The sequence below is a fragment of the Strix uralensis genome, chromosome 2, assembly GCF_047716275.1.
Source record: "Strix uralensis isolate ZFMK-TIS-50842 chromosome 2, bStrUra1, whole genome shotgun sequence".
Lineage (NCBI taxonomy): Eukaryota > Metazoa > Chordata > Aves > Strigiformes > Strigidae > Strix > Strix uralensis.
This window is the reverse complement of record NC_133973.1, coordinates 81,230,755-81,255,765: the sequence shown is the minus strand read 5'-3', so window position 1 is coordinate 81,255,765 and position 25,011 is coordinate 81,230,755. Positions and strand designations below refer to the sequence as shown.

General features: G+C 37.8%; 1 protein-coding gene across 1 annotated transcript in view; it reads left to right on the top strand.

Annotated features, from left to right (window-relative positions):
* The window catches only part of GPC6 (glypican 6), a 798,134-nt gene that overhangs the window by 14,040 nt on the left and 759,083 nt on the right, over positions 1-25,011 (top strand). The gene's annotated exons all lie outside the window — the stretch shown is intronic.

Below are 25,011 nucleotides of genomic sequence, written 5' to 3'. Positions count from 1 at the left end.
ACACTTATTGCTTCCACAAAGAGTTAAGCCATCACTGTATTTACTGACAGAGCTCCTTATTTTTAGGCAGCTTGCTACGTTGCAGGATAAAGTTTTTGTGTAGGTGCTTAAGGCTACAGGATACAACACATGAGGAGAGTTAGTCACAACAATTGAGTAATCAACCAGTGAGTCTAACCTAGGAGAAAAGTCCTGTGACTGATGCTGATGAGTGAGAGAGTTGAGTCCTCACTCCTCACCTTTTGGGAGAACATCTTTAAGGCCCTTTTTGGAGGAATGCATGCGATCTTTTCTTTTGAAGTGATTCCACTGTGCATAAATAATATCATGTTCACTAAGCCAGAGAGGGTGTTTGTTTTTGTGACTGTTTGTTAGCACACTGGAGGACACTGTTTTGAAAGAGCTGAAACATTCTCTCCAGCTCCAGACCAACAAATGCATAAATATTTTTGTGTAAGGTAGCTAGTAGAAAACAGACTGAAACCAGCATTCTGGATCTGCAACTTCTCTGTGAGGTGAGGGCAGGCTGCACTCAGCTAGATAATTTCTTCACTCTGTTTCTGCCCAAGAAATAATTATTGTACGCAAAGCAAAAGTATCATAGTAGAAAAGATTGAGAGCAGGTTGTCAAAATTATTTTTCTTTGCCAAGGAGAACCCTGTCTATAGTAAATCTATTTAAACATAAGGTATCTTTGAAGTAGGTTCTCATTGCTATTTGATCTTGAAGCTTTTCTTAATAAAAAACTTAATCAACTTGAAAATTGATCAGCATAGAAGCTTTTTTCCCCCTTATTTTTTCCCTCTGAAAGAATGTTTAAACAATTCCAATTTTCTTCCTGTGCTGATAATGTGATTTAAATTATTAGTAATCAAATACTAGATTGCAAGCCATCAGCAATAACTAACAGATGTTTGACAAATACTTTGGTTTATGGCCTAATCTTCCAAGGGATTTGATAGGAAACTCATTGCTTGTGTCATTTGTTACCAGTAGTGGTAGCAGGCCTTTTTTCTCTAAGTATCTAAGAGAACAAACCACAGTGAAAACAAACATCTACACCTTGAGATGTGAGGTTCTGTGGGGGCCAGTTTGGATTAACACGGTTCTTGGTGTAGGTGGCTGCTGGCCATTTGGCTTGTGGTTTCCCAGGTGAACCAATCCCTTTTGATATATCAGTTTTGCTCCAAGCAAGCGCATGGCCACAGAAAGTACATATTGCCTGCTCCCACTGGGCAGGATCCTCAAAAATTGATGTCGAGTCGGCATGAGAGCCTACACAGAACTGTTTTCTGTTTTCTGCAAGGGTGAGTCTTTTGTGAAAAAGCAGCAGGTGTAACTAGCGGAAGTGCACATGAATCATGTTAAAGGTGAATTTTGGGTAGGTTGTAGTTCCAAAAATGGGTTGATTCTTCCTCAAGCAAGTGCACGAAACACAAAGCATTCTTGGAAGATGTTTTTGTTTTCCTGTCAGTGGGAGCGGATTGTAGTGCAGAGTGGTTCCTCATAGACCCCTGCTAAAGAGTTTAACGTTTTGCATCCTATAAATACGATTTTTTTAAGAATAATACTATAAAAACAATCAAACAAAAATATTCCATGTAGGGCCAGTAGCAGAAATCTTAGTGTTCTCTGGTGAAGATGAAGCTATTTTCCTTCTAAGGTGTTCCATTAAGGTTAAGGTAGAAGAGAGAGGTCCTGAACACCCATGGGTTCTGTCTGTTTCCACTAGAAGTTTTATTTGCTTTCTGAGCCTAGATACAAACTCTGCAGTGGGAATAACAGCAGCTTTAAAATCTTCACCTGGGGAAATTGCTTGACTTCAGAAGCACCTTAGAAGGTTGCAAAAGTATTACTGTCCAACAGGCACAAAATAATTTGATATAAAAGTAAGCTCTAAGTTGCTGTTGGAAACCACCAGGATAATGAGTCAGTGTCTGAAAAAAATAGGTTCATTATTTTTTAATTGGGCTGCTTTTCAAGAAATCCAGGGGCTGCTCATCAAAATGCAAGAGGTGCTCCAAATATCATGAAGTTTAAGGAAATTAAGTTCTGATGAATTCTGTATACCTGACATGATGAATCTATCAGTTGTACACTGCTGACCTTCACTAGTGAGTTTCCCTACATCTTCAAATGTCTCAAATGTCGAAATGTGAAAACCAACACAAACATCAATTTAAGCTGTATATAACTATGAACCGAAGTAAGTACTTAAAATGAAACTTTAACAAGACCAAAAACATTTTGGCAAGATTATTTCAAGGAACAGTTAAAATAAATGAGAACAGCTTTCCTTTGTGATTAACACCATTATATTCTCATTCATTCAGGACATTATATTCATTCAGGACTTACACAGCAATTTTCAGAGGAGCTTTGTAACAACAAAATGAGAAAAGCAATAAAAGGTGTAGAACTAATAATACATTTGATATTCAGAGAAAGCAGAATGCAGAATGGGCTGGGAGGACTGGGGTACATTTCCATTCAGCTTGCTGCAGAACTGTCATGTAGGCAAATGTAGGAAATAAAGAAGCATTTCTTGTGCAGTTACACAGATATAACTATGATTGAGGAGGTGGATGTTTGGTGGAATGCTGATGTATTGTCTTAGAAGGCTTTGAGGTTGATTTTTTGCATTCACTTTAAGTATGGATTCTCTCCTTATTGCCATCCGTCCCCAAAATAAAACTGCGATCAAACCTCCCTTACTAAGAATTTTATATTCATTTGATAGGAGCCTAGTTAATATTAAACTCAAAGGTGAATGTGACACATTTATCACATACTTTTGACTATGTGTTCCTGAGTGACTTACAACTGCATCAATCCTGTGCGATCTTTCTGAAAGTCCCTCCCCTTAGTCTCTTCCCTTTCTCTTCTTTTGGTCCTTCCCTAAACATCCCATAAGTTTTCAACATCTCCATAGCCCCCTTTGCACATGCCGGAAAATTTGATACAGTCTCAAATTGCTCTTCCCTCTGCATCCATCCTATAAGGAGTCCTTTACTTCTGTAGATGAATACCCTGTTTCATGTGAACAGCATTCTGGGGAGAGAGCTTCTTTCTTTGACTTATTTTTGGTTTCATATTAGATACAACAATCTCATCAAGAAATCATTTTCCTCGGGCACTCAGGAGTAGCTGACTCGGTGTCCTCTGGTTTTCACCAACTAGGTTACTAGAGTTCCTTCACCTATATTGTTTCCTTGGTCCTTGGCAGGAGTTAGTATTTAATTTGTGTTACTTTTATTATAAAGATAACCTGACAGTAAATATCCAACAGCTTCATTCCATGTCACTTTTTTCCAGTTGCTCAGTCTTTTACTAATGCTTTGTTGTTTTTTGGTTCTTGCCCTTTACTTTTTTTCAAATTATCTTAATAATCTGCTTCTGCAACTCTGAACTGTAGTTTTACCTGCCAGTTATTCCAAAAGAGATATCACTGAGTGTGGTCTTCTTATATTCATGATTTAGCCTCCTTTCAGGCATTTTCTATCAGCTTCTTTTGGGAGGACTTTCTTACCTTGTCAGGCACAAGCTTGTTTTATCTGTATTTCAGAAATCATGCGAGCATATGGTCCATCATTGCATCTCATTCTGGCTGGTGGATACACTGCTGATTTTTACCAAAGCCTGTCAAAACTCTGTTGCCTTTTAGTAGGCCGGACTTCTTCCTTTGCCCAGAATCTCCTTTCCTGAACTGTTTATTTTGGGAGATTTTAAGTATTTGCTCACTAGGTAAACCAGTTTGTAAGAAACTTTTTATCCTTGGGGATACAGAGAAAAGAGGAGTCTCTTCAGTCTTTATGAAGAAACAAAGTATTGAGGAGAAAAAGCATGAAGCATACAGGTTTGCTTCTGCAGAGTTACGTGAAAGTAGAGGAACGCAGTCCAAGTCCAGCAATATCTGCTGAAACAAAAGAAGCAATAACTAAAGTAATCTTTTGTAATTTGTGTGTGTAGCAGTTTTGCTTAAATTTTGACAGTACCAGAATTTTGTTTACAAACTCTGATTTTATGACCGATCTATAATTAGTCCCTGTATTTTATTCCTAGACCGTGACAATTAAATCCAGTAAGTTCTTGTCCTTTTTCAAAAGGGATATGAACACCGCTAGTCATCTCTCCACGTTCCTGCCACAGCAAGAGGTCCTAGGAGTTATGTGCTAAAATCCTCATATACCCACAAGAGCTGCAGAGGCAGACTTTGTGAGCCATCAGAAAGGGCAGCTCTGTGAGGGCTACAGGTAGGAGATGACAATGGCTTCCTAGTGGTCCCCTCACTCTGCTGTGAGATGAGCTGTAATGAGCTTTCCTGGCTCTTCGTGTCCGGGTGGCTCCACTCCAGGCACCAGTGCTGTGCAGCCCACTTGCAAATGATGTAGCATGGCTCAGATGGGGATGTCCCACCTCACCTGCAGCTCAGGAGCCCCAGGCTGGCTGACCTGGCATACATACATATGTAAGTGTGTTTCTGAACTTCATAGGATGTCAGGAACTTAACCTTAAAAACACCCTTAACCAGTCCTGTGTGGAATATATTTACTTACGTAGTTTGATCCTGTGTGGAGTCTGAATTTGGGTAGGACATCAAATGAAGATGTTAGGAATGAGAGGTTTATTACGTTTTTTCTCCTCACATTTGAAGGAGGGAGAAGTATTAATAGCAAACAGCAGTACAGATGTATTTTTACTTCTCAATCATCAGCACTTTGGGAAGAATATAGATGAAGGAAAAAACAAGAAAAAAGCAGTAGCAAGACAGAAGTGGCGGGATGTGTTGAAAAGGCACTGTCTTTGCCATTCTGCTGTACTCAGAAAAGTCAAAATCCACTTCAGAATACAGGAATAAAAACCAACAGTCTGCTAGACTGAAGCCTGACAAAATTGCCATGAAAATAAGCTAGCTCCAAGCAAAACACTGCTCATCTACCATTTACCACGATGTGGACTTTTAAGATAAAAGATATAATACTGTATTTGGGGAGTGGAAAATTAATTTTTTCATTAGCATGGCAATTTTTAATGCCATTATTTCATAATTCCTCCACCAAGTCTGGGGCAGAGACATCTAGCATTGCCAAAAGCTTTTTCATCCTGTTGAATAACAGTGAAAAATAATCAGCATAATCAAATCCAAATTTAAATTAATACGAAATTGCCAGAGCTTTAACCTTTTTTTTTTTTGTTCGAGCTTTGAAAAAAGCTTAATTTAAAAAAAAAAAAAAAAAAAAAAAAGTATAAATTCTCTCTTTTTATTACCAAAAGGAAAAAGTAGAGCTTTTGACCCAAAGGAGACAGTTTCAGAATAATGCATGAAATAAGCTGTTGCCACCTGAAAGCGTGGAACACCAAAGGCAACCTCAGTCTAAATCAGGACTGTACAAGCACATAGTGTGTAGCTCCCCAGGGCTAACTGATCTGGTTACTGCTACTTTAATCTCCCCTCCTGGCCTGCACATGGCTAACAGGCATGAACTTTGTTTGTTGATGTTTTTTATGATAACTGTGTTTTTAGTAACAGCAAATAAATCCAAATTTTAGGAAAGAAACATGAAAACAGGTTTTCTAATTGTGTAAAAAAAATATAATTTAACATGATAGCATATTGTGATTATAACCTGAACCCATGTGATGTGAAAAGTATTGCATCAGCAAAATTATTCTTACATTATATTCTGGAGTTAACATTAAGTAGTGCACCACCTTGTTTACCTATGACTAATTTGCCTTTATAATCATGATATAAAACCCACGTGGTCAAGGTACAGCTATTTTACTAACTCAGGTAGGCAGAATAGCCTGGAGTTCCACTTTTTGGCATCATGCTATAGGTCTGTAGAGCAAGGAAACAGTTCATTTAAAAATGAAAAATCCACTTACTCATTCCCTGCAGAAAGTTGGTAGTTATTACTGATTCAGATTCTGTGCACAAACGATACAAGTACACATGCTGAACCAGGTACTGTGATCACTGTTATTTAAAACTGTTTCTTACACTACAATTCATGAGCAGATGTTGGTAGAAAAAGCTTTACTCTGAACAGAAACAGAGATGGAAAAAAAAATAGGAGAGAGAAGTCTGTGAATTGGACTGAGATGATGGTTGAATTTGTATTTCTGTATGATGCTAGGGACAAGTAAAAGGCACATCCAAAGAGAAATATACTTGGAAACCCACTGACAATAGGAACAGAAGAGCAAATGGAAAATAAAGGCGATGGGGAAGAAGAGGCACTCCAGCAGCACATGAAGGGAAGTGGAGGTGAAGGAAGTAGCATGTGGTGCCTTCCCTTTGGATGTGAGGCCTTAATTTGTTTTTGCATGTTTTGCACACGGATTCTGTAGAATTGTATTTGCTTTCAAAATCTCATCAGGCACAAGTTCTTGTTGGAGTATTTCTGACAGTATTCATAGTCTCTGAACTTCATAGTTGTGATTAGTTCCTTTAGCAAATCTGCCATGCAGTTGCTTTGATTCTCATAATTAATCACTTTCACTCAATCAAGTACATTTTTCAAAGACTGAAATTGTTAAATATAAATTGTTCATGATCCCATAAAGAAAAGGCAATTTTAAAGGTTTTGATTCTTAATATATGTTCCTGGTGTGGAGAGAACATGACTACCTGAAAAAGAACAAAGAGCCATGTTCCAAGATACTCTACATTTAAGGGTAGGTTAGGGGATTTTTTTTTTTAATACATTCTTAATGTGTTAAAATGACAGTCAGTCTCTAACTACTTGCAAAATCCTGGAATTGATTTATCAAAGATGGAATTCTGTATTGTATTTGTGAGGTGCATATATATATGTATATGCACATATATATATGTATAGCTGTATAGGTGGTTAAAGCAAAGCTCTTCATTTGCTGACATCTATGAAACAACATTTTACTATGCATGTGAGATCAGAGAGTCTCAACATATGAAATGATGTGTGATACTAGCAAACAGAAAAGCAAGCAAATTGAAAGGTGTTGTTCCACCTGGAAATGAAGGCTGGAGTGGAGACTGTATTACAAGTGTTTTATTCCTTGCAAATCCTATAGTCCATTTGTGCAGGACCTATGCATATGCAGACCTCCTAAACTGGAACTTAAAAGGACTTTATGCAGAATTTAGATACTAAAATCTTAGAGAGCAGTTGAGACAGCTTCTTCTCAAGAACCCCATGACCTCTGTAAAAGCGTAAAAAACAGCCCCCCTGACGCAAACAATTGCATTGTCTGTTTTGGGGCAGAAACTTCAACTTGCTAGTCATTAGGCTGCTGAAACAGAGGGGTGCTATTCTCCTGTGTTTGTTTATCACCCATAAAGAAGTTTTCGGCACTTTGAATCCCAACTGGATTTAGGCATCTGCTTAGTCAGATTTATAAGCACTCCTGTGCCTTGTGTTCTGGCGTATGGATACCCTGCGGTTTCCCTTGGAAGTATATAGGTTTCTATGGTCTGTATCTTTTATTTTTTCTTTTTATAGTACATGAAAAGAAAATATAAAATATATGTCTTTTTTTCTATTGTAGTTATTTGTAGTCAGTGGAGAAGGGAAGACTTCTAATGAAGGTGTTCTGCATCATTCCCTGGAAGCATTCAGAGGATGTACCTGCATTAGCATTTCAGTATGAATTAGGAATGGGCTTTTGAAGTAAAGTTCCCCATTGTCTCTACTTGCTGTGCTTGGATTCACATCACAGATCAGTCCTGAAGAACACAAGACGGACTTTTTTTTTTTGATAACCAGAAGATGTGCTCCAACCATTACCAGATATTAAAATCCACAGGTCCAGATCAGAATAGGTCAAAGCCTTTAATATGTATAGTGTGGATGTCAGGTTCTCATCACCAGTGTTTTTACCCTAAGGATTTGCTCCTATTGCACTGCACTGCTTGCTGATGTAGATACAAGCACAGATTTCTTCAAAGATTTCTCTCTTTTAGCTACAGGGTGAGTCTGGGTCCTCAGCACAGGTGGTCTGAATCATCCTGTTGCAGTGAGGTGCCTAAATTTGAGGCACTGAAACGTTCACATTAGCTGTCTAAAAGTAGGTGATATAAATACAGTTCATAGTCTCCATATCATAAAACAAATCAAGGCAGCGTAGGCAACAGCTGTGTATCACTTCTTACATCAGTCCCCATCAATGAGTTATTCTCCCTGGGGGAGAATGCGATGGGGATTGCACCCCATCTGTGCTAATCCAGCTCATGACTTGTTTTAGACAGACATGATAATACTACAAAAAATATGAACCAATAGAAAATAGGCAAAACCAGCCCCTTTTTTTTTTTTTTGAGACACACCCTTCTCCGTACTTGCATTCAGGAGTTAGTAATCACTTGGCTAGTGTGAAACAAATAGCTTGATCTTGTACTAGGACTATTAAGTAAACCATCTACATTGTTACCAGCGTTAACTCTGGTTTCCTAGCTTGTTCTCTCCAAAGCTATTTGGTAAATCTTGTTTCACTGTCAATTTAGATATTGTTACTCCCTCCCAGGAAACACAGACCTCTGAATTCATTCAAAGAACAGTTTACCAGTACACATTTCTCATGTCAAGGCCATAATAAATCAAGTACAGAGTGGTGCAGGCTTTAGTGATGTACTTTTCTATAACTATGATTCTCATAGCATTTGTAGCATATATTTCTACTTAAAACACTTAAAAATACTACATTAGCTCAAATGTAGGTAAAAAAAAAAAAGGACGGTGTACTAGCGTATTATTAGAAATTTAGAATTGTAACATCAAACATTAAAAAATTAGATAATTAAGATTATTGCAGCAGCTTCCATTTAGCTTGTTTGATGTATGAGTGAAGATAGTTCTAGCAGTATTATGCACAAATCCTCATGCACAATCAATGGTACTTATACAATTTTATTTTCTTTGCCTTATGCTAGATTTTATTCAAATTTTCGTCAAAGACAATACTATAAATATTCTCATAACCTCTTTCTTATAACTGCCATATCTGGAAACTTAATCCTCTTTATTTTCACAATACTTTCTGAGATGTTATTTTCTTTTTAAGGGTGGGAAAGAAACCTATTTTTAAAGTTTTAGATGCTCAGCTTGTGTTGTAAGAGTACTTAGCACTTTATATTTTCAGAACATCACTAACACTGGTTTCAGCTGCAGTCTCCGAGTAGATTTTCTGCATATCAGGCTCTGTTGTGTCTGGGTTTGAACACCAGAAGATGATTAATGTAAATGGAGAATCATTTGTGAAAGTTTGTCGGAGATGCAGGAAACTATGGCCAGAAGAATGGTACAATGTAGTTCTCCATCATACTCATGAGATTATCCTTTCTCTAGCTGCAACTCCCATATCTATTCACTAAACACTTTCCAAGTTGGGGAAAAAAAACAGACTTTTGACCTACAGACTGAATAATACCCAATCTTGCTCATTTTAAAACCAGTTTAGTCCCATCCTGTTCACCATTGTGATGCATATGCATGCAGGACAGAAGGTACAATTTTATCATATGAATGTTTCATTTCCTAACTTTCATAATGATCTTTAAACAGTACTCCTTAGATGTGTATAAAAGTTACAGTGAAGGTGCCTGAATTTAGCCTTTCTTATTGCCATGTAATCTTTCTGTATAAAATTCACTTCACATCTGTCTCCCTGTGGTCTTTGTTCTGTTGAAATCACATCTTGATTCATTAAAAGAAAAGTCCTTTATGGATCCTTTGTATTGTGATAAATTTCCCTGATATTCATATAGCAGTAGCTTAGCAAGAATTGTATTAAAATGGACAGGGAATACAATGTCATTCATTGAAAAATGTTAGAGGAGCTGCACACAAGTATTCTGTGACTTTGAGTGGTTGATAAGGTTGGGAGATTTGCTTCAAATGATATCCAAACCAGTACCACTGGATACAGTATGGCAGTCTTGCCTTAGCAAAGTTAGGAAGAACCTTACAAGGACATTTAGGGGGGGAAAAAGTACACAGTTAGTGTACAATTTGATTCTTTTGAGCATCTGAGTGGGATTCAGGTTCATACATGCATGAAGAGGGTGGTTTGGGATTTAACTCACAGGTCATCTTCTTTGTGAAGCCTGTTCTACTCCAAGACTGTTTGTAACTGGGGGAACCAAGAGACAACTAATGAGTAAACAGATTTTGCAAGTGGAACGGGCTTGTTGACAGAAAGGCTGGGGAAGGCACAGTTGAAGAACAAATGTTTGGTTTATGCCCGAGCTCTTCCATGGAGGGGAAAAATACAGTTTGTTCAGATCAAGTGGCAGCTGCTGAAGTACTTCTGTAAGTGTATTGAAGTGCCAGGTTCATATGGGACGTAGACTTATTTTAAACACTCCACAAAAATGAGAACAATTCTTCAAAGTTGAAAGCTAAAGCATTCATTTATTTCAAATGTTTCTCTTAGAATGATTTACTTTTAGTAGACCAGACTCTTCATTTACTATTAAGTAGTTTATTATTGTTTCTGTTTCTTTTTGAGAGTTACTTCAGTTATTGTACTGCAAAGTCCAGAAATTCCCTTAAGAGTCCACAGGAGAGAGAAGCCTGGTTTATCTCCTCCTCCTCTCTGGTTAGTGAGATTACAGCTATGATTGAATTATATGAGATGAGTAAGTGGCAAGGTTTAGGAGACATACCATATTGTAGTACCCCTCATTCAGTGTGTTTCACTTGGTACAAGCCTCTTCTGTGTTGTCAGATTACCACTTTTCCCATTTCAAATACCTGCATTGAGAAGTTTTTTTCCTATTATTATTTCATCCTTACAGAAGATTTTGTTTTCATAGGTCTTGGGAACATTTTTTATTATGCTGAAGTTTGCAGCACGTAATGCAGCTTTTATCTGCAGCTGCATGACCTTGTACCAGCCAGCACTATGGTGTCAGTAAGAGATGTCACTCACTGGCAACAAATGCTCCTCCTTCTCCATAATTTTACCTGTCTCCACAGCAACTGACAGCTCAGATGGATTTCCCAGAAGCATATCTTTCATGTTGAAGGCTTAATTTCAAGGCTTAATTTTAAATTCTAATTCTAAAATGTGTGCGCTGCCCACATCTAATTCCATTTGTGCCTTCCCAGCATGCAGAAAAAATACCATCTTCTCTCTTCTCCCTCTCCTGTCTTCTGACATAATTGTAGTAGCTGGTGCCCCAGCAGATTTCCAGGAGCATACTAGAGGCAAAAACCCAAGCAAACAAACAAAGCAAAACAAAATTAAAAAAACCCTAATATGTTTTTCTCCTACTTAACTTCCATCCTCAATCTCTACAATCACATATAACTGAATATAGGCAGAGTCTGCATCATCATCCTGAAGAGGCAGGACTAAATCAGACAGAACTAGATGGTCTACTCCAAGACACACATACAGCAGACAATATTCCTAAAATAAAATCTAAATATATCTGGGTTTTTTTCAAATTAAAGTTTCTTAATCTCTTTAATCTATTCAGAGATTAAGTACAGCAGCTTTTCCTTATGGTGATTCATTGTGGCCTTCCTTCTCTATACCTTTGCTAAGTATACCATCCTGTTGAAATTGTTTTGCAGGTGTTGTGCATTGTAAAGTTATATAATAAATAAGTTTCTATTTTGGTCTTGTTTCCTGTTAATAATTCCTTAAACTGCATTTTGTTTTCAGCTGCTACTGGGTGTGAAGACAATAATCAAAGGGTTTAAATTGAGTGTTAATACTAATGAAAGTTGTAGGAGTCCATGATAGTTTATCTGCAGTTAGTGCTGTCCCTTCTTGCTTTGCATATGCAGCACTTTGAAAATAGCTACTTTGAATTTCATCTGTCATTTTTTGCCAAGTGATTCAGTATTGTCAAATCGTTATACAGTTCTTCAAAGGCAGCTTTAATTCTTCCTCTTCTGGTTAATTTTTTATCATCGGACTTTCTCTTCACTCATCATCCTCTTTTCTCAAATACATAAAAGGAAGTTCAGTGTCACTAGAACCTGAGAGAGGCTGTTGGAAACTCTTCCTTCTCTGTTGTGAATACTGACCATTTATTTCTAACACGGTTCCTATCTGCTAACCAGTTATTAAGCCATAAGAGACTCTTCCCTCTCTTCCCATGATAGTTGGGTCTAAGGCCCTTTGAAGGACATTATCAGAAAGAAGGCTTTTGGAAATCTAACTACTTTTTGTAAATCAGTTGCATCTTATACACACTTTGTTTATTCTTTCAGAGAACTAATAATCTGTGAGACATGACTTTTCTTGTTATAATGCATTTAACAATTTTCTATTCATCTGATTCGTTAGACAAACTTCTGTTGATACATCTGATACAGAGGTTGGGATTCTTCTTTTGGTGTTTCTTAAATCCTGAAGGAGATAAAAAACCCCCTCTGTTACAACTGAAGCTTTCCTCCAGCACAGATCTTGATTTAACTGACAAAATCGAGTGTGTTATGTGCTTTCCCATGTTCTAGACTGGTTTGGAGTATGATGTAAGTTACAGAAAAGAGAGAAACAGAGATGCCTTAAGAATTATGAAACCACTGTTTGGTGGACTAACTGAGCATTACCAGAGGTCTCACACTGCAAAGAGAAATTCTTCATTCAGAGCCATCTTAGTTCAAAGAGGAAACTGAAGTCATCCTAACTGGGAGTCCTAGAAAGGCATGAGCAATGCAACTCTTCATAGAAACCCAGAACTGTGCACTAGCTGCCATGATAAATAAACAGAAACGTATTTTTATAAGACCAGTAAGAAGGACTTGTGTGGTTACATGAGTTAGTGCAAAAGCAGTAAGTGAAGTTGCCATCCTGTGTTGTCAGAATATTCAAAGAAAAGCCTCTTTCTAGACATGCCAACATTAAATTCTTTCTTAGGGTTTACTTCTTTTATTTCAGACCAGAATAGTAAAGACCTTGGAACATTATTCTTACAGACTCATGAAGATCAGAGGGAGAGCTTTCCAGAGATACCACTGTAAGGAGGTCTGTTTGACTAGAGAAGTACAACCACAATCTTCAAGCAAACATATTTTTTTAAGCTAGAAGCACTTACCGATAAGATATGGGATCGCATTATTAATTCAGACGAGTACTTGTTATAACTCACATCGCATTCATTTTCAAAATAAATCCAAATAGCATTCTTCCTTTCAGGTAAGCATCAGAGCTTTTATAACAGCACTATCAATCTGAGGCAGAGGAGTCATGACTTCTATTTTGCGATCTATGGGAGTGAATGCATGGCTATCAGTACATAAATTTACCATTTCTGCTATTGGTCATACAAAGTAGAGGAAGATAGAAATTATATATAATATACAAGGTTTGTTTTGAATTTCCATATTTAGAATATGATCTTGCTTTCCAAACAAGATATATCTTTCCAAGCTCATAACTGTGAAAAATTGCACAGTAGTTGATTTATGGACCTTAGTGTGATGGAAGGTAGAAAAGTGTAACCGTGCTTACCTGGAGGTTTCCTTTCTTCAGCGATAAGAGCCCTCAGATCAGAAGATTCTAGAAATGCTGTGTAGAAATAAGGAGATTTATGTCATTATGGTGAATTCTTATGCTCTGTAATACTAGAAATCTTTACTTTTTCCTCAGTTCGTTTGTTTGAAACAGTCTGTTACTTAGGAACGTAAAACTGAATTAACTTGGTTGTAAAAGTTTGCTGATAAGGATTCAAACTTCAGGGAATGAAATGGGGTATTCCCTGTTTCATTTTGCCCTTTTGTTGCGGGGACAAATCTGTGCCAGTCTTAACAGACTTGTGATCTGTGTAAGAAAGGGAAATTTCAACAGTTTACTGTGACTTAAGGTCACAAGGATAGGGATTTCTATTCTTTATTGAAAAAAACCTCAGGTATACATGAGGCCCATTAAATAGCCCTAGAATATTTTGATTTTTTTTTTTAAGTGGGTGAAATGCTGGCACTTTCAAACAAACTTAGATCTGCTTTCTCTCTTCCCATTTCCCCTAATCCCAGGCCTGCAACTCAGCTGAAGCATTTTATTACAATATCCAATTATGGTGTGTTTTCGTTGTTGAAGTTTTTATGATATGGTTTGCATATATGGTATTTTTTCCCTGGACTTTCACCTTCCCTCCTTACCCCATAATGCAGTATGTTAAGCTGTGGGTTTTGTTAGCCAACATTAATGGTAGCCTGCTTTCAGTGTGTTTTTTGTGACCACATTTGAAGTGCCAATAAAAAGTTATGAGTCCCACAAGATGAAGACATAAAAGATGCAAAATTTAATCCTCTACCTCCTAGTCTTTTAACCACAATATTATTTGAATCAAGGACACTATCATTATGTGCCATAAACCCCAGTATTTTTAAAGAGTGTTTCCCAAAGTAATTCTGACAGATGGGACAGGTGAAATCTTTTCGCCTGGCCATCACCTCCCAGCGGTTTTTAAATACCTATATATGTTGTTAGAAAATAGTAAAAATGGGACTTATCGCTGTAGATTCTAGAACAACTAACATGGTGATCAGGGCTCTAGATGAGCCTTCCTCGGGAGTACTTCAGCACAGACCAGTTGAAAAACTACCATGCTTACAAGACATTACTGAAAAGCAATAACTGTGCCTTGCCTTTATTCTAGTACAACAGTCAGGGATAGGTCTTAGACTAACCCAAAAAGATTTATCTTGAAGGAGTTTAGTTAAGGCAGTTTAAAATAGTCTTGAAACAAGATGCTAATTAAGCACTATGGAATTGGTGCTTGAGCTCATTACATAGCCCTCTTTTTTTTTTTTTTTTTTTTTTTTCAATATAAATCCCAAATACTTTGAGAACACTGCTAGGTGATTTAGTGGCCCTCATGCCCTTTTCCAAAGTACCAGCACTGAAAAATATCCTCCTTGCTCAACATTTAGGTAATGCTCCCTCTCTCCCACTGTGACAGTCGGCTGAGCACTCCCTCCCTGGGGAGGAAATCAGTCTCCCTGTTTTTTTTCTGTGAGTATCAGTATTAACTTTTCCCTTGCAGTTTCTTCTTTCTCAGGCTTTTTTTCTGCCCTCTAGTAAATGTAACCTTGATCAGAATCCAACCAGCTCATTTTCAAAGAGATCTCTCTCAGCCTAGTTCTCAGCAACATCTCTAACACCAGCTTCTGGCAACAGCTCATTGTGCCTTGTTCGTGGTCTAAAATAACTTTTCAGGCACTGTGGAAGAGGTACCCTCATTTTCCCCATATTGTGAGGTATGGAGGACACCACCAGGTGTCTATCCCTCGAGGGTGGAAACTTCACACTTGTAGTGTCTTGGGACCACAAGGCAGCTCTTGTATAAACACTTGTCCTGAACCAAAATATCCTAGCCCTAGTTCTAGCCAGCGGGACCACATAACTCTGTGGTTAAGATGCTCCTGACCAGTCTCTGAGGCTTAGGCATAGGTATATATGTGTTTGCATATGAATAAATAGCTATAGCTATATACACCTATATATCTAAGTATGTACATATACTATAGATATATACTTCATCAAAGGATAACGTTTGCACCTGGGATGCCTGTGGTCACAGATCAAATGCATTAGGAAAGTCCCCCTCACCAGACTAAGAAAATAAATGGCTACAAGCCCTTTTTTTTTTTTTTAATGTAGAGAAAGTGTCCGAGAAATTCCTTACTCTTTCCTGGACCCTCTTTTCCCTAACTAAACTTTCTTACATAGGGGGCTAATCTGTCTCTTTGATGCAGGTTCCCTTGCAGCTCCTTTAGCAGGCAGTCATGGTTCCTCGCTGATTCCCAAAACCAGCAAACAGTTTGCTGTAGAATCAAAGCTGGCTGTTTCCCAAACTTCTTTGAGGGACAGATGTGCATTGCTGCACTGAGACCAAGTTAACTGTGAAGATGGGGTCTTCCTCAATAATGAAATTACCAGATTTCAAGTATATAAATTCTTTGAGAAAAATGGTTTTAAGCTTCAGTGTTTCTGTGAGTGGCATAGAGCATACATGTGATAGGGACTGTGCAAGGCTGAGCAAATACAGCTGATGTGTTGTTCTCTCAGTGTAACAGTATTTCATACAGTGGAGCAGCATGGATGCTGCAGCTGGCGACTACAGAAAAGTGTGAGATTTAAAATTGAGTGAAATGTTTGAGGTCTGGTAATGGGACTAAGGTCAGAAAAGTTAAACCTAGTTAGACCAGACATTATTATGTTGCTTGCTAAAAAGTTGGACAAGATTTAAAGTTCTTGAGTGGGAAGAAAAAAACAAAAGCTGTTCATGTCTCAGAATTTTATTAGTTTGTTTTGTTTTAGTCCTTCTGTCATACACTGGCTTAGTTGTCAAGTAGGCTCTCTACTGCTATGGAATGTGCCAGAGAGATTTTCCTCACCATTGCCAGGAAACCATTGGAAAATGCTTCTTCCTTTCTGTTGTTTGTTGTGCTGATTCTTAAAATATTCCATTCTGAAGAAATATATTTGTTATTCCCTGGACGCCCTAGAAATAGTCTGTTGGGGGGCTGTGCACTTTTAAGTGTTTCAGTACCTGTGTTTAAAGATTTGCCATGTACTTTCATCATGAATCTCTTCTCGGTTGTTGGGTCATCCAGGCAGTGTTCCCTATTTAAGAATTAAATAGAATGTCTTTAAAATATAAAGTTGCAGTAATGGGACGCAAATACAGAATGATACAACAACAGAAATAAGACTATGCTTAGTAAGAGCAATCTTCTTTGGCTGCTCCAGCCTCTCTGAAAGATTTCATCCCTCTTGCTTTTCTGTCAAGACAGACTCTCCCTCTATTAATGGAAGCTTATCTGCAGATCCTTTTTAGTTTGTTTACGCTGAAGAAAATGTCTCCAAGTAAAAGCTAGTGCATTCCTCCTCTGCCATCCCTAAACTAGAATGCTCCCGTCTGTTTACTCGTCATGTAAGAAAGGCTCTTTCTTTTTTCCTCTTTGCTGAGCACTCCTGGTGATGACTACCTCTGGCACTGAGGAAGAGGTGAAGGGATTACCTTACCTTCCTCCCCAAGGTTCTCGGAGTAATGCTTCAGTGGCTGCTTACTTCAAAGTGGTGAACAGAGCAGTGCCTGATGGAGACGTGTGTGCTTATTTCGTATGAGAACCATTCCTAGGAAGACTTATAAGGATTTGTCTGGGATCAACAGACTTTATAATACACCTCTCATTTACAGAAAAGTGAATTTTGTGCCTTTTCTTTTATATTAGAAATATAATGAGTCAACAGGTGTTTCAAGCTCTGGGCATAATACGTGATTTTTTCAGGACACTCGGAATAGTTTTAGTTTTTACTGTATCTTAGACAACAAAATATTAAAGCAAGTGCAAAATCTCAGACTGGAAAAATAAAACAGAGTAATGTAACATAAAAAACGGTCTGAAGCACAAAAGATGTAAAGATTTGTGCCATGTACATCAATGCAGAAACAATTTTTAAACTTCATAAACTATCAGTGAGGCAGGTGTTGTAACTGCTGTTTTCCATATCTTATTTCTGAATATCGATAAATCATTTTAGCGATTGAGAATTCTCACCTTCAGCCACTGTTTTGTTCCTGTGTATTGCTTGGGAGAGATTCAGTAAATGAGGTCATAAAAATTCATTCATTTTTGTCTGACAACTTCAGAGTCCACAATCACAAGAATACGTGAGGTAGTCCCTGATCATTGATCCTACCAGTTTAATTCATGTCATAATAAGCCACTCAGGAAACCCACCTTGCATCCCCAGCATGTTTATTTAGGTTAGGCAGATGCTGGTACAGTTCAGCTTATCACACTAGATTCAGAAGAATTGCATGACTGCTGTAAAGATTTTGATTTCAGCCAGTGGGTCTCTAAATGGGAATGTCACCAGGCAAGCAATATTAAAACAAGACAAAACAAAACAAATTTCCTTCTCCGCCAACAAAAACCATCTAGAAACATAGATTTCTCACAAAATGGGAGTGGTGATCTAATGGTAGTTTTTACAAGACAAGGGATAAAAACATAACCTAGATGTATATTTAGATCCCTTTCAAAACCACTAGAGAATATATGTAATTTCAATAGAATTTTCTGCTATTGCTTGCTGAGTAGACTGCACTCCCTCTTCTAACTAAGAACAAACTCTGTCCCTTCATATACATGTGCAGTTTCCAAAGAAGGTGATGGCTCTATGTAAAGTGGTTTCTTGAAAAGGTTTTCAGCTGCTGAAAGACTTAGAAAGAAATGGTTGATGTACCATCACTGGTGACCTAAAAGCTGTACTTTCAGGATGGAGTTTTCAAAAGCTGTTACTGAGGACCCCCATAAAACTCATGGGAACAGCCAAAGATAATTCTGTGCTGTTTTGAAAATCTGCCTTAAACATGTGGGCTCTCCAGGTGCTACATGAGAATGTGAAATGGGCTGTCCTGTCACCAAGAAAGGCCCCTGTGACCACTACTGGTATGCCCTTACTCTGTCATGGGGGCATTTCTGCATTCTGCAGGCAGTGCAGAAATGGGAGTTGCCATAGCATCCAAGGACTGTCATAAAATTAAAAGCCAGCAATTGAATTCATATAGAATCAACTCCATTTTCCTTTATTTATTTCAGTTGTCTGTTTCTGTCTAACAATAAAATGTGTTATTCCTTCATGTGAATGTATTTCCACTGTAATTCCTTTAATTAAATGCTAGTAGATAGGTACCAATATAGTATAAAAACACTGCTAAATTAGACATTCAGGGGCACACAAACATTCCAAAGAGCCCTGGGCAAAAGTTGAAATTATGGTCTTTTCTAAATTGGGATTTATTATTAGTGTCATCACACAAAGCTCACTGTGCCTACTCAAAATATTGCGAATTGTCTTTCCTGCTTCCTCAGCCTCATCTCCCGGGCAGCCCTGGGCTGCATTTATGAGATTTTTTCTCTGTTTTAAACTTCTCAGTATCTTTTTTTCAAACTTGAAGTGTGGTCATTGTTATAGACAGTGGAGTACATAGTGGAATGGTCACTTGTGGCTGGATTTAATAATAACTGGGAGGACAATGTGAAATCCATTTATAAATTATAACAGCTTGAAATGCATGGTATATACTAGCTTGGGAAATACAGCAGATGTATTGCCCAGGTTCACAAGCAATTGATTAAAATACTATCAAGAGAGAAATAGTTATGAGAGTGCAGTAACTGAGTCAGTGCTTAAATTCTGTTTTCCTGTCTCTCATTTTCTATACGCATCATAAAAAGCTATGTGAATGTGTTGCTGTTTTTCCCAGCCTGATGAAGCCTTATGCCCTGATCAGTGACACTAGGTTTTATCAAGATACAGATAATAAATGAAAAAACAGTGAGAGGAGCAGTCGGTATCTGTTACATGGATTTCATAGAGGTGGCATCGCTTTTAGTGAGGATCATCTCATTCATTTTATTGCTAGACTATGCTTCCTGCTTATCTTTTAATTCCTTCTCACACTACCTGAAGTCTTTTATCCTCCTGCCTTATATATTGGGTTTAAAATACTATATTAACAATTATTTAAATATTTTATAACGATACGATCCTTATAGTTCATATTGTTCCCGCTGTTTCTGCTAGTTGACATACATTGCTCGTTCTTTCTAGGTCTGAGAACAGTCTAACTCTTACGATTAGACACATGGTCTCCAGTGGTCAAATGGCATCCACAAAATGCGGAGGAGGTTCCCCGGAGCTTAGTAAACCTGTTGCTTAATCACAGGGAAAGTGTCCTGGTTGTGCACTCCCCATCAGCACCCACCTCTCACCTATTCTTCCTTTCTAAGTAAGGTTGAATCAAGCATGCAGTGAGTTAAGTACAGTATCTTACAGACCTCAGTGTCTGTAAAAACCCTGTCTGCAGATTCCTCTTTCAGATGCCATTGTCAAATGTTACTACTTTTATATCCTTACCATCCCTGCAAGTATATATTTCATTCCAAGCCTTCTGTACTTTTCATGACTGCTAATTTTGTCTCTTTTATAATGTTGTTATGTCATCTGTTTCTTTGGATGGCCTTTTTAAGGAGGTTGGAAATAAAGTGGCTTCTGCAGTCATGAGAAGAATTAAAAAAAAAAACCCTAATAAAAATAAAATTTAGCTACTGAATGCTGAGCATAGCCACTGACTAATCTTTAAATGATGAGACTGGAAATTATGTTAGGCATTGCAGCTCTTCATCTCATGCATGAGAATAGTCTAGGCTGCAAGGGTGAGACCCAGGTGTGAGGCAACGTAACTGCTAAGGGGCAAATGGGGAGTCGATGGTTTCACACCTGCCTTCGGAGTGGTCTAGTTCCTTATGTTAACCAGTTGCTGGATAAATTTCATAAACAGTTATCACAGAAGGAACTGGAGCATACTTCACTCTCACTTGGCAGCTCTGCCCTTGAAGCTACAGAATCATGCTCTTTGATTTTTCTTTCTCCTCTTGACTAAGGAAAATGCTGGAGGGGGCTCTTTCCCAGACAGAATAATGTACAAACCACTTGTGAAGACACTTTCCAGCGAAGTTGGATGTTGGGGACAAAGCTTTAGCTCTCCCATCTCAAAGAAGCACCAAATCCATTAGAGAAGTGTATATAGGGGAACTGGAAACATCAGATGGATTTTTACCATTGCTACCTGAAGGAAAAGAAGAAGGGGTTTCTTCTTTTCAGGAAAGATTTTTGCCTTCTGTATTTCTGGAGAGATCTAGAGAGGGGTAGCGCTTAAGGTATGTATGGGTTTGCTGTGCTAATTGCTGGCTACTTCCAGGCTAGTTTCAGCACTGATCTCTGAGGTTAATTGGATCCTCCATCAGCCTGCATTGAGTATCTGCTTCTGTGATAATACTGTATGGTGTAAGCAGCTGTGCTGCTGACACCTGATTTCTTACTCAGGTCCCATGGCCTGATGCTTTTGCATAACCTGCAGGCTAGTGGGAGACAGGGGCTTGAATTGCAGTAGATGAAGAAGGGGGCTGAACCATCATCTCTTGAAAACATCCTGAGTATATCATTGACCCCCTGAATCAAGAGTTTGAAATATATATTTTTTTAAAGTACTGTTCTGGCTGAGATGTGTATCCATAGCAAATTTAAGTCTATTGATGATAGGTGTGCTCTTCTTAGTTAATTTTTATGGATTACACTGAGATAGTCTGTTCTTGTCTAACGTCTGCAGACTACATATTGAAAATAGGTTAAGCTACATTCAGCTATTGAAAAGCAGTGAAAGCTAGCACTTTGTGTTAGATTTTAAAAGTGTTGGTTAGCGCTGTACTTTGGAGGTGCTTGATACTGATCTGGTGTGTCATAAGAACATCTAATGAATCAGTTATTCATGGAAGGCAGGCAGATGATTATCAACCTGATTTTTATGTTTGGATTTAGCTAAATGTTGACTTCTCAGTATTCCCAAACCTGGAGAAAATCTGCATGTGTGCTAAAAGGAAATTTTAGGCACCTAGGAGCTTTCAAATAGTAAAAGTAGGTTCCTTGAGTAACCTTTCATCGGAGTTCAAGTCTTCAGGATTACATTCCTGAATATAGGCATCTCTGTTTTTACTGAAGTACTTTATGTGCCTGATTTCCTTCTTTACTTCTTTTAGTTTTTTCTGTTTGGACCAACATGGAATAACCTTACAGTGTGCCTACAAATGAATGAGTTAATACCCAGGCTATGCTGCTAATGGCATTGCATTTACTGCTGAACTGCAAAGGACAATAGCTACCTTAGTTCCTGGTTGTCTGTGATCTGGCACTGTTTAATTGGACAGCAGCAGCTCCTTGAATTCCCAAGTCCTACTGGCAGCATGCACCTCATTCCCAAGCATGAGCAGAGGGGATGCAAGGGAAAAAATATCTGATACTATGGACAAAAAAATAGAGACAGTACCACAAAAATGAGTGAAAGCAAAGCTCATCTTTTTACTTTTTTTTTTTTTTTTACTTTTTTTTCTTGAGAATTAACAGGTAGGGATCAAACATCAGTTATATTTCTGGATCTGCTAGCTGAGAAATACTTTCTAGATTTTGAAATTTTTTGGCTAGGAGCTTGGAATTTGTATCTTCTGTCTTGAGAAATCTTGGAACAGAACAGTCTTATTTATAGTAAATACTGGCAGAATATTGGACATAATGAAGAATTGTGCTACTTCTTTGAGTAACAAATAACTTGTCATACCACTTCCCCTAGTCAATACATGCATTTCAACAGTGAATCAGTGAGTATTGGGTGGTATTTTTTGAAGTATTTTTGAACCAGGCAAGAAGAAATTATGGCACAGATAATTATGGTAGACAATCTCAAACTAATCACCAAGGAGCTGTAAAAATGGGTTTGGTGGGGGAATCTCTGCCCTTTAACCATTATGATGCTGCTTGGCTGTGGAATATAGGAAATTAAAAAAAAAATATTTTCAGCTTTACATCACGTATCTGCATGAAAAATTTGGGTCATTCAATATGTTTAGTTGGTTGCAGCTAAAAAGTGAAGCTTACAATCTCCTGTATGTGTGTTTGTGTGTGTGTCTGTGTGTAGGACTTCTGAACCTGGTAAAATTGGAAAGGGATTTAAATGTGCCTTAGCACATAACTTTAAATGCTGTCCATCCTTGTACTATAGTAGCTGATAAACTCCTTATTCTACCTATTTACTCTTCTCTTTTGCTACAATATGAATTTTGTATGATTTTGGTTTTCATTTAAACTGTTCTTCCTTTTTGTTTTATTTTTTCCCTCATCAGCCTGGTATCTTGGCTGTCTAGTTAAAAGAGAGAAGTGCTAAAAGAACCAGAACTGAAGAGGACCTGTTCTTATGCATTTATGTCTCTTAGTTAATAATTGAATCATAGAGGTCTCCTTTTATCTCTGAATATGCATATATCCTGGTAATGGTATGCAGACTGCCACACTTGACAGCAGAAATGGGCTGATAAGATTGTTAGTACTCTGCATGTTAATGGTCCTGATCTCTCTTCTTTCCAGCAGCTGCTGCTTTCAAAATTTATAAGAGCATAACTATCTTTGAGATTTCTATCTTCTCAGTCACATTTGGTCGAAGTAGGGCTACTTAGTACAAAAATTACAAGGAGAGGACACACAGACCGTATTATATCATTGCGCAGCCTTGTTTCCATAGGAAACCAGGCTAAAAACAGCCTGATAAAAGTCAGCTTTATCTTCTGCCAAAAAAAAAAATCCCCTTCCAAACTGTATGCTATATACTCATAACATAGTTGAGGATCCTGTGAAGCAATTACTTTTAAGGAAGATAGTATGCCTAAGCACGCATGTGGTAATGCCAAATACTCACCTTCTATTAGAAAGAAGATTTTCACCTGAGCAGGTATAGGTAGGAGTCATTCAACTATGGAGAGCCCTCTCTGCCCAAGCCTTCCGTTGCTGTCCCCTGTGGATGAGGGTTCACACCTTGTTCCATGAGTCTGTGAGGAGAAAAAGTAGATGAGGGAAGGGAGAAGAGGACTACAGAAAGGTAAAACATTGTTTCTACCCTACCTGCTGTTGAAAATCCAGGTAAGTCTTTTCTTCTGCCTGCACTCTGCCTCTCTGTTCAAAGCCTCATTTCTCTACAGGTCTGCAGGGAACATTATGAAACTAATTGGAAGTACGTTATGAAAGAAATTGGAGGTAAAACCAGTTGTATATTGCAGCAAGAAGCAGCTTGCTTGTAGAATTTAGCTGATATATGACAAAGTGAAGGAAAGAATATTTGGCTAAATTGTAAAAGAACTATCAAAACCCAGCATCCTGTAGAGATACATGATTCAGAAAACAGGAACTTTTAAGAATAGTTTCACCTGAAATTTTGTATATTATATACAAAACACTACGGAATTGTTTAATAATGTGATTTCACACATCTCAGAAAATATTAAACTGTCAGGAAAAAAATACCACTATTTCAATGATAAAAATGAAACTGGATTAAAAAGCAGTCAGAGTATATCCACCAAGTTCAACTAAATCAATAAATAAGAATACCTTAACTTGAACAGAGCAATATTTGAAGAATTTTGGCTTGGCAGACTTGTCAGAAACTTCACTAAGTGTTTGCTAAAATATTTAACATATATGACAAGGGAAAATATGTCAGCTCTGGACTGTTCATGAATTTTTAAGCCTTAGGGGTAAGTACTGGTCACCCAGGTCTCTCAAAAATAACATACATTGTATGTACAGTACATGTAAAAGGCAGGCTATACATATACCAGCTTACTACCTTCACAAATATGTGCAAATTAGAGGCTTAGTCAATAGAAAGGATCTGTATATTTTCAGAAATCCAAATAATGATTGCTTATATAGTAATACATTTGGAAGTATGAAGTTCTGGAAATGACCTAGTACATGTAACTGAAAACTCTCTTAAATTTAATGCAGCCATAGATAATCCATCTTATTTGTATTAGATGTGCAGAATGCAGTAAGTTGTTTAAGGGTTAAGCATCAAGCCTTAAGTTAGTTACCTCAGCTCCCTCTGTAGCGAGTGGAGAAAAGGGGCATCTCCAGACTGTGGTTCATCCCATGCTATGTGTATGACTGGCATAAAAGTGGAGAAAAATGAAGAAAAGAGATAATCTCATTCTGAAGATAAGGAGTGCTTAAAAAAATTGTCATTGATCTTGAAGCATATCTTTCATCTTCAGAGCAGCACTTCAGACACGTGCTGATTTTTGTTGTGACATTTGCAGCATGTGACATACAAGCATGTTAAGACATGTTTAGGCCGTGGCATAGAAACTGTGCCAGGTGAGGATTTTTTTTCTACAGCATTTTTCAAATGGACCAAGGTTATGACAAGGTGCAGGTAGGCTATGTCTTTCCCTCCAGTTTGCTCAGAGATTCTTTGATTGGCTTATTGAGTTCTAAAAATCCTTTTTTCTCTGTTATTATTTAATCAGGCTTAGTACTAGCACATATATTCAATAGCAGTTTTACCATCTGAAGAGCAGACTCTGATTGCAGATTCCCAGAGTAATGTATCCAAGACATGATGTTATGACAACCGCCATTTTTATTTCATTGATTGAGGACAGTAATGAG